We start from the raw sequence: 11,347 nt of genomic DNA, 5'->3' as shown, positions 1-11,347 counted from the left end.
ATGGGCTTTGGATAGTTCACACCATTCAGGGTCTCCATACAAATCACGCAGCATCCCTCAGCTTCTTGACCTTTATTCATTAATTAATTCAGTAAATGATTATAAAGTATGTGATGTGCACCAGGTAACATTGACCTCCGTACCTATTTCCTGTCTGTGGCTTCACTCAGGCCTATAGTTCTATCTTGTTCCATACCTCCAGCCCTCGGTCTTTGTTTCCCTTCTCAGTTACAGTCTGGGTGCTTATCCCAAGCCAGATATTTCCAGTCAACCCACTGTCCTCCTAAGGAAGTAAGGAGATGATATAAAATGATTGACATTAAGATACCAGACTGAATATTCCAGCGCTAACAGCTTCTTGGCGAAAGGGAGTATTGTGGATCCTCACATCCTGCCAGTTCCTGGGAAGACTTTCTATAGCAAAACAACCATTCTGAATGATTCCTAAGATTACTACGGAGATGCAGGGGATCCAGGATAGCCAGACAGCCTTGATAAAGAACAAATTTGAAGGACTCACACTTCCCCAAAGCTTAAGGCAATGTGGTACTGGTATAAGGATGCACTTAAAAGGTCAGCAGAATAAGATGAGAGCCCGTTGTAAACTCGAATTTACAATCAATGGATTTTTGACGAGGTATCAGCAAACTCAATGAAGAAAGAATAATCCTTTACACAAATGATGCTGGAAAACTAAATACCCACACATAAAAGATGAAGTCAGACCCCTATTTCACATAAGATACAACAATTAACTCAAAATTAATGATCCATTGAACCCTAAGAGCTAAAAATGTAAAAGTCTTAGAAGGAAATAGGAATAAAACTTCGTGACGCTGGTGGAGGCGGCAGTCTCCTAGATTGAACCCCAAAAGCATGGGTGACAAAATAAAATATAAATAAGTTTGACCTGATCAAAATTTAAAACTTCTGTGTTTCAAAATACATCATCAAAAGGCGAAAAGACAATTCACAGACTGGGGAAAAGTGTTTATAAATCATTTATGTGATATGAGACTCATATCCAGAATCTATAAAGAATTCTTACAACTCAACAATAAAAGGACAATCCAATTTTTTAAAATGGGAAAATAATATGAATAGACATATTTTCAAAGAAGACATACAAATGGCCAATAATCCCATGAGGAAGGTAATAGACAATCACAAATGTTGGTGAGCCTGTGGAAAAATTGGAACCCTTGATCGTTGCTAGTGGGAAGCAAAATCGTACAGTCACTTGGGAAAACAAGTTGGCAGGTCCTCAAAATGTTAAGCATAGACTTACCATATCACTCAGTATTCCACCCCCTGGATGCGCACTCAAGAGGACTGAAAATATACGTCCACACAAAAACCTGGACACAAATGTTCCAGCGATATTATAGTTAATAGGCAAAAAAGAGAAACAACCCAAATGTTCAACAACCAATGAATGCATAAATAAAATGTGATCTATCCGTACAGTGGACATTTATTCAACTATAAAAAGGAATGGAGTACTCACACACACTGCAACATGGATGCGCCTCAAAAACATGCTCAGTGAAAGGAATCAGACACAGATGGGCACATGTTGTATGATGTCATTTACATGAAATGTCAAGAATAGGCCAAATCTGTGAGACAGAAGGTGGATGAGTGGGTGCCAGGAGGTCAGGAAGGGGAGTGGGGGTTGATTGCTAATGGGATGACCTTTCTTTTCGGGATGATAAAAATGTTCTGAAATTAGATAGTGAACAGCTCTGTGAATATAAGGTAAGGGAAAAAAATCACTAAATTGTAAACTTTAAAAGAAGAGATTTTATGGTGTTTAATTCGTATCTCAATAAAGTTGGTACAGAAAAGTCCCCCTCATTTATTAGCTCTCTGCTCTGAGTCCAGACGTGACATGACTGAGATTTCTGCTAGCAAATCACATACAAGGCAAAATCAAAGCGTTGGTGCCTGGGCTTTCTTCTGGATCTCGGCACCCTCTTCCTAGCTCACTCTTGCCCTTAGCAGAATCCAGTTTCTTGGAGAGGAATAGGGCTACAGACTCTGTTTCTGGGCTTGCTATCCATGGGGGTCTCCACATTTCTCACCACGTGGCTCCCTACATCTCAAAGCCAGCAATGGATGATCTTCCTTGGGTAAAATCCTAGCTCACGCTTCAAATCTCTTCATTTGGGATGGAAGCTGTCTCTTTATGTGCTCATCTGAATTAGATCAGTGCTGCCCAGAGTCATCTTCCTTTTCTAGAGCCACCTGTGCTATGTAACCTACCTTCACCACGGGAATGATATTCATCAAATTCACGGTTATACTGGGTGTGTGCACCAGTGCGTTATAATCTAGGTGGGAGTCCTGTAAGTCTGCTTACCATGCTCCCTGGCTTTAAATCTCCCTGGCCTTATGCTGACCTGCCTGTCATGCTCCTCAGGATTATTCTGTGGATTCCCTTGAGTACCAAGTGGCCTAACACAGAGCACACACAAAAAAGTACTTTCAGGATGACTGTCATGCATAATGGGTGCACCTTGCATGTCCTCAGTGGCAGGGGACTCTGGACAACATGGAGGTCCGTGTGCGTGGCATCCCTTCTCATGTGCATTCTAGGAATGGTGCTAAATTCTAAAGCTTTTAGGGATGGTCCTATGATTGTTCCAGAAATCTCAGTCTTATTTTCTATATTTGGAAACTCAACACTCACAGAAATTATGTGTGTTTGTGTGTATGTGATGGAGAGAACATGTGTGTGGGTGAGAAAGACAGAGATGGCTGGCAGAGCCATGGCTTTACTGCTGTTACTGCTTCAAACCATTCTGCTTAAAAATAGGAAATCACATCAAAATCAATAGAACATAATAAAAGTCATCACTGAAGTAAGAAGTCTGCAGAAAGACAAGCAGGTTCCATGGAATGTTGGTCCTGTGCTTTTCTTTCTCCTCCCCACCTTTTCAGATGGTGTGGATTTATCCACAATATGCCCAGATTCTGAAAACCCAAGGGGAGGGGTGAAGCTTAATTGCAGCCACATGAAGCCTGGGAGGGATTGGCTTATTGACAAGGCCTCCCTGCAAGAAGTAGAGGGACTGGCCAAATGATGGTAATTGACCCAGACAGCAATCGTGGAACATTTTAGCTTTGCGGAGGGATTGTATTCACCAGTTGTGATGTAAGATGAAGAGTATGATGCTATGGTTTGTCTTTAAAGAAAGGCTCTTACTTATTTAGCAAAAATGTCTTGGAGTCCAGTTTTCACAGCCACCTAAAATGGTGACATGATATGTACCCGGGTTTTCAGGATTTAAATGTTAAGAAACGTCTATTGTTTAAAATGTGTGTTCATTTAGATAAGAATCTGATTTCAATAAATAACTTTTCCACAGATTAAAAAAATGTTTCTATGCACCCATCGGGAGATTGTATTTAAGACACATTGACCAAACCTCAAATAACTCTTTGAGAAACATTTGATTCCCATTCTTTGCAGATCAGAAAACGGAAGCTATCAAAATGGCATTGTTACTTATGGGAGCTGAATGTTAGAGAGACCCACAAGGTCTTCTACTGCACTGACTTCATATTTTTCTTTCTGGAGGACGATAGGTCTCTGCTGCCCCTTGAGAACATGACTCACTCTTTTCCTATACATCTCAACAAGATAATGCTGCTTTTTTTTTTCCCAGAGGAACTTTACGAATTTTTATCATTGCACATCTTTTGTCTACAGAAGTCGTGTATAACCAAAGGCACATTGGATCGTTTGGTCATGGAGAATCCTAAACATGTGAATTATGTATTTCACAAAGTTATCCAACTGTGTACCATGCATGAAAAGTTGTACATTTTTTTTGATAAATAACTACCTCAGAATATTTTCAGAACAAGGTTTGATGTAAATAAATGTAACAGATATTCAAGATTATTCCCATTTTTAGAGTCTTGTCAAAGCCATTAAACTGAGAAGTAAGGTGACAATCCCTCATTTTTGAAAAGTGGCAGCCAGACTCATCCTTCACTAAGGATGATTGCTAAGAAGTCATCAACCTTCTTCTCAGACCCTCCATCTATTGCCTTTCTTTGGACTTAAAATAGGAGACTGGAAACTGGTCAGAGCTGGAGAGAGAAGGGAAATCAGGGTCATTTCCCCCAGAATCACCATCTTATCAGTGGGAGTGAGGAAGTCCTTTCTCAGAACCACAGAAAGCAAGTGGGGATGTCTGCCAAGAGAAAAACCTGAAGGCTGACCTGTTCCCCAGCCCAGTTTGGAAATAACCAAGCTGCCCACACAGTTGAGAACAAACTCAGGGGGACACCTGTCTTCTCCCAAAGCAGAATAGGCTGGGCTGACAGGAGGCGCCAGGATTTCATGCAGGGGTGGGGGCAGTGCCTGCATCACTTTTGGAGTCGATGTGGCTCTACTGGTTAGCTGTCTACGCTTCTGCTGGGAGGGTCTGCATTACTATAGGCGTGTGTCTGCATTTGCACCAGAGGTGAATACACTACATTGGAAAGATCCACAGTTTGATTCCAGGCAGATGTACTTCCGTGGGTAGATACCTGCATTTCTCTTGGGAGAAGTCTATATTTACCATTGGGAGGCAAGGGCATACATAGATTCTCAAGAGTAAGAATGGCTGGTGTTTCCTATTAGCAAGAGGAGACCCTCAGGAAATCGGCTGGGCCAAAGGTGGGTGATCATCTATACCAAGAAACAATGTATTGTCTGATATATGGGGCTAGGAGGGGAGGAAGACAGAAAGCCAATTATATCTCCTGTAAACCCACAGTGGCCCAATGTGACCAAGCCAGCAGTTAGGAATCTGTACAGAGGTCCCTAGGCACATAGGACCTTGCCCTTGTATCCCCCTTTACAGAAAGCAAAGGTAATGAGGGTGTAGATGGTGTAATGTGAGGTGAACAAGTAAGAGCACATGGCGCCTTGCTTCCCCAGTGAAGGCTACAGAGCCTGAGCAGACCTGAACCACGGGCTAGGATGTGAGATACAAATGCTGCCCTAGACCAGCCTGGAGTTTTAATAACTGAAAATGAGTTTATTGTAATGCCTGAGCATGATCCAGAAGGCTGTGACTGCTGCCCATTCAGGGGTAGGGAAAAGGCCAGCTAGGTGGGTTTGAGGATCGTAACACACAGTTTCTTATGTCTGTCAAGTTTAGCCCGTGCAAACTTATTTGAATAGCGGCTGCTGGGGTAGGAATGATATGTGAGGGATACTGCTTTCAAAAGTTTGGACTCTGTCTTAAGAGCCAACACCATTCATATCTACATTCATTGACGGTATGCCGCCTCTTTGCCTTCCACACCTACCTATGGCGCTCCCGCAATGCATCCAGTACTAGGTTACGGAACACGCAGGGACGCAAGAGCATCTGTCTGCGGCAGACACAGGGGGAGCAGGGCTCACAATAGACATTACTTCATGAAAATAAGAAATGGGGTGGCCATATTAAATGTTCTCAAAGACAATGAACTTCAAATCTTCAAAAATTTTTTACACTCATTATATTGAAGAAATATGTTTAAGTGCATGGCTAGTTGGGTTGATTATGCAAAAGAAGAAAAAAAAAGGAAAGGTCAATAAAGGGACAGTGAACTAACAGGAAAAACATGGTCAATCCAGACTTCTTGAAAACCCTGATTGCCATTTCACTAGAATAGCAATTACCATTATAGCAGCTGTGTTTGGGGAGAAATGAGAATATGTCAAGCGTTATGATCCCAGCTCTGCATTAACTACCTATTTGATCTTGAATAAGTCTTTTAACATCTCTGAGCCTACTCTCTCTCTCTAACCAGCAGCTCTAAACCTAAACACACATTCCCAGATTTCCAGTGTCAAGAAAGCAGTTGAACAATCTACATATTTTAATGCTTATGTTGGGTCTTTTCCATAACAATTCCAGGAGGTAAGCAAATTCATTCGTATCCAGCCTCCTACTGCATCTTTTCCAAAAGATAAACTGAATTTTAGGGTAACAGATGTTTGCTTATTATAGGAAGACAATGCTGTAAAATTCTAGCAGCTCAGAGCATTTGTTTCCAAGCATGAGAGTTTAAGACACTCTGAACATTTGTAAGGCTTCGGTGGCTCTGACTGGACAAGACGTGGTCTTTGTCCGTGATCTCTCCACGGCATGAGATCCCACGGCAGCCGTCACGGATGGGAGAATGAACTCAGGAGGGGCTACGTGAAGGACACCTACCATGGTCAAAAAAGATGGCAATTTTTAATGAAGCATGATCTTTTCATTTGAAATTGTGATTGACCAGCAGGGTAACTTTTCTCAGCTTGTTACGTTCCGAGTTCTGCAGGTTAGCTAGCTAGGCTCAGATGTGATTGGCATGCAGGGCCCCTTAAAACTGTCAGGCCACCTTGCAATTAGGCATGATGCCACCCGAACAGATGGCATGAATGATGGCATGCCAGACAGCCAATACACTTATCGGCATTGAGCATTCAGAGAGAATTTCCTCTCTCAGAATGTCAGAATATGGATCTATGGCATAGCGAGCAGCCGAATATTTCACATAGCGCACAAACTGTAGGAAGAATCAGGGTGTTTTTGTACAGGGCTAGATATGGAACCAGAGCAGCATAGACTAATAGAGTCCCAGGGTTTAGAGATACTTTAAAGGCAATGAATTCTGGTGACCTATTAGATGCTCCATTCATTCATCCATCCACCCCCCCCCAGGAAATTGGACATTTAGGATGAGCTAGGTACTATGTAGCTGTCTGCACAACCAACCAGCCAGGCCTTGACCACATTCACTGGCAGGGAACTCACTTCTCTTACTATATCCATGTCACCCTCCACGGAATCACTTTAAATTTGATCACATCTTCTTAACACATAGCGTCCAGAGCCAAATCCACTGCTATACATGCAGCTGCTTCTCAGATGGCAGACGATTCAGTAGCTTTAAGTAGAACTGTAACATTTTTGGTACTTTTTCTTAAAATATAAATATGAGTTATTATTCAATGTGGTCACCTCCTCACTTCATTCCATTTTTATAAAACACCACAAGCTTTGTGATTCCAGGAAAGAAAACAAAAAGGCTATGGTTTAAAAACGTCCCCGTTATGACCTTGGATAGTAAAGTGATGTAGAAAAGAGCAGTTTCTCTCGGGGTCAGACATGGCTTACCTCTCGGAGATGGCATTTCCTTGCTGGGTGATCTAGGGAGAGCTCTTTTGTCTCTCTGAGCTTCCATGTCCTCGGCTGCAGAATGGAGATAAGGTTGTAATATATCGTACATCTTATCATATATCTCTTCCTTTATTTGGCAAACATTTTATAACCATTGTGTGCAAGGCACCATGCTGGGGCATATTCTATTAATTATCAAATATGATGAGTTTATGTTATAATAGGTGAACACTACATATTGTTATTGAACACTGATGAAGTCACTTGATTGTTTGGCATAATCTGCCAAAAATATCTATGGAATGAAAAATAAACTTTGGGCTTGAAAGTGACCTTATGATATAACATGGGCACGTCTGTCTACACCCGCAAGATGGTACAATTCTTTGCAGGAAAGTTACTAGAAGTGAACTCCCCTAAAGGAAGAAAAAGATGAACCCACAGAATTAGATCGTTTGGATAATGGGCTGTGATGGATCAAGGAGAAGTTTGCAAGGAGCACAGCGGTCCTAGATGAAGTGTGAGGCCACCACTCTCTACATACTCTAGTGCTATTGCTTCAGAGTATAGAAGACTTTGGGCAAGAAGGAGAGGAATTTAACCAAGTTTCCAAGGACCTCTGATGGCCCAACACCATGTGTGCCTTTTCTTCTATGTGTTCTCTCCACATAAAGCAGGAATGGGGGACACAGGGGCAAAGGATGCCTTCGTGATTATTCCTACTCCAGACCCGTGGGTCATGCCTGACTTCTTGGCAAGATGGATGCATTAACATGTAAGCACAAGTGGAAGGTGCTTCACTATAGCCTCTTGGGATGGCTGAATGCCTGAGATCTGATTGCATTGCGCCAGTGGTTTGATGCACAAAGAACGCCACCCTTGGAGGCAAATGCCCAACATGGCAGCTTTGACACAGGCATCGGTGGACTTCCTCAACAGTGGTGGTAATGGTTTTAGTGTGGGCTGTTGGTAGTAGTACCTTCCCCACCATTGTGAGCACACATGCTGCTTTTGGCAATAGACGGTGTTACGGGTTGAATTGAATCTCCCTAAAAATTCACATGTTGACTTCCTAATGCCCAGTATCTGGGTATGGGAACTTATCTGAAGATAGGGTTGTGGCAGATGTAATTAGTTAAAATGACTTCATAGAGTGGCGCTCTAATTCTTATTAAAAAGGGGGGTGAAATATGGACACAGATGTGCACACGAGGACACCTAAAACATGAAGATGAAGGCAGTTAGGATGATGCATCTAAACACCAAGCAACATCAGAGATCACCAACAAGCCATCAGAATCCAGGGTAGAAGGGCTGGAAGAGATTGTCCCTCACACCCCGAGAAGGATCCAACCCTACCAACCGCTTGATCTCAGGCTTCCAGCCTCCAGACCTGCGAGAGAATGCATTTCTGTTGTTCGAGCAACAGGGCTTTGTTAGAGCCGCCCGAGAACACTAACGCACCTGGAGGAAGAGACAGTCCTCCAGGTCACAGAGCGGGGCCACAGGAAACGGCCGAGGCTCCAGGTTGTGCTCAATGTCGAATTTTGCGATTCTGTGTTTAGATTCTACGGCACATGCGTGTGCTCCCTCCAAAGGCCACAAATGGAAGCTAGGGTGCTGAAATGACCAGCTAGCTGAATGAGTCGTCTTATAAAAAATGGTCACTTTGTCAAGGCAAAAAGGGAAAAAAAACAAAACAAAACAAAACAAAACCCCTGCCAACACCAGGTAAATTTGACTGCTCAGGTGTTAGCGCCCTTCCTGGTGGCCCCAGTGGGGTGAGTGGCAGCTTAGCGACCAAGTCCGGTTCAGGTACGTGACACCGAAATTTGCCTCACACACAGCGGGGGGTGGGGGGGGAGGCCTTTCGGCACCAGCCCACCTTAGCATATACTTCTGGTCGGCAGCATTAATCAGAACGGTAAATATTTATAAACTTTATTTATGGTGACTCTTGCTCTGCCCGAAAACTCTCCCACACCACAACAGATGGGAGCCTAACATTATGCACCAGGTATAAATATATAAACATTATATAAGCAGGTAGATGAATATATGAGTTAGCCTCGAGACTAAATCAGAGTGCAAAGGTGTTGAGGGACATCCTGCTTTTGCCTTTTTTTTTTTTAACCGACTCTAGTTATGGAGTTCTTTAAACTAAAACTCAGCATAAGCAATCCTCAAGGGCTCGTGCCTATGTAAGTCCTTCCCGGATTCTGAGTAAATTCAGGGTAAGGCGCCGCGTAGGCATCAATTCTCAAAGCAACGTCCTAGATCGTAGGGCTTCTCTTTTATTCATTCTGATTAATGGCCTATGCAAACATCATTTAAAAAGGCACACTCCAGCGATTTAATGAGAGATTAAGTAATTTTCGAAGTATTACAAATACAAGGGAAATTCCATCCAAAACGACAGAAAGAAATGGTGTGGAGTATCTGCTGAATTTCTATGTGCTGATTATTGATCGAACAAATAAAAGGAGGTCCCACGTTGGAAATGCGCAGTAGCGCCTCACACATACTGGCACTGGAGGCGGGGGTGGCGGGGGTCGGTTCTTCTTTGCCTCGTCTCCCTTCACTGGTGTCTGCCTGTCTCTGGCCCCTCTCGACCCTCTCCCCCAGGCAAGAGTGGGAAGCGGGCTCCTCTGGAGGACAGCTAAAGGCTTTCGGCCTGCTGGAGGGAAGGCGTGGATGCCAAGGCCAAGGCCAAGGCCAAGGCCAATTGGCCACCCCCTGGCAAAGCATCAAGCCCAGTTCCCTGGGATACATTGAAAAAGCAGACGGAGAGTAGCTCACAGCTTCTCTGTACTAAATAAAAGTGGTAAGTTCTGATTCAAATACAAAGTGACCAAAACGTGTTATCTCACCACCGGATACAGATTTGAGGACCTTGAACCCGTCTGCTAAGCCCACCTTCCGATCCCAGAGTCAGGTCTCTGAGTTTCTAAGGCGGGGCCTGGTACTCCACATAAGTTACGCCTCAATTTTGAAATGTATTACCTATTGGAAGACAGAACAAGAAGGAACCCATTTTAAATTCTTTTCCAACACTGATCTATGACACAGATATAGGTGTACAATATCGTTTTACTGAAGATAAATGAATATGAACTTACGTCAAAGCATGTGTCTGGCTGGTAGCCTCCGAAATCAGAGCCCTGGCTGCAACCGCTGAGCTGATTGCGCAGTGTAAGCCACAGTTAGGAACTCAGGGTACACAGGGGACAACTGCCGCGGAACAGACCGGGCACTGTCCTCGTGTCTTTGAGGGATGCCTGCCGGAAACGTGTCCCAGATTGTCCCCTGTAAGGAAATCCCAGACCGGTAACCTTCATGAGGCGGGGCACCTGTCTTCCCGGGTGCTACTTCCTAAGCCTGGCAGTGTGACGTCCCCCCACCAGGGGTCATTTGCTGCCCCAGGGTAAATAAAGGAAAGAGGGTGGAGAAGGATGGAAGGAAAACTTTCACCATGTAGCAGGAGAGATTTCAAACGCACATGGAAGGCTGACTGTGGCAGGTGTGCTGCGAAGGGAGGGAGTGCAGGCGGGATCTGCAACAGGGAGGAAAAGCATCCAGAGCCAAACCCGAGAGGAGGGGATGGATGTGGTCATCAGGGATAAAAAAAAAAAAAAAAACAGTCAAAAAATGTTGGTAGTTTCTGTGAAGGAACTTGATTATTCATCACTCATTTCTTCATTCGTTTCTTTGATAAATATTTATGGGGCAATCGCTGTGTTCCAGGCACGTGTCAGGCTGTGGGGAACAACTCAGTGGATAACACGGAAGCGTCCTGTTCTCGAGGAGCTTTCGTTCTAGCAAAAGAAGAAAGGCCATAATAAATAAGCCAACCCGGAGGGAGATAGAATATTTTCAGATAACGATAAATGCTTTTAAAAAATGAAGCGGGTTAAATGAAGCATAAAAGACACACTGGGGGAAACTCTGGATCACATGGTCGAAGCGGCATCTCTGCATGAGGGGCAGAGTCCTGAAGGTCAAGAAGGAGGGAAACTGATGGTAGAAGTGTTCTCAGAAAGGGCAAAATGTGCCCAGAAGTCCTGGGCAAGGAAAGCGGGGAGCCGTGAGGGATGTTTTGTGTCATCACAACGTCCGGGATTTGGGGAAGACCTGAATATATATACAAAGAGGAGCCTTTAAAATTCTTATCAGCTCCACATCTAGGC

Source organism: Nyctereutes procyonoides, unplaced genomic scaffold, assembly GCF_905146905.1.
Source record: "Nyctereutes procyonoides isolate TBG_1078 unplaced genomic scaffold, NYPRO_anot_genome, whole genome shotgun sequence".
NCBI lineage: Eukaryota > Metazoa > Chordata > Mammalia > Carnivora > Canidae > Nyctereutes > Nyctereutes procyonoides.
The sequence above is the reverse complement of the archived record's forward strand: the minus strand, read 5'-3'. Positions refer to the sequence as shown.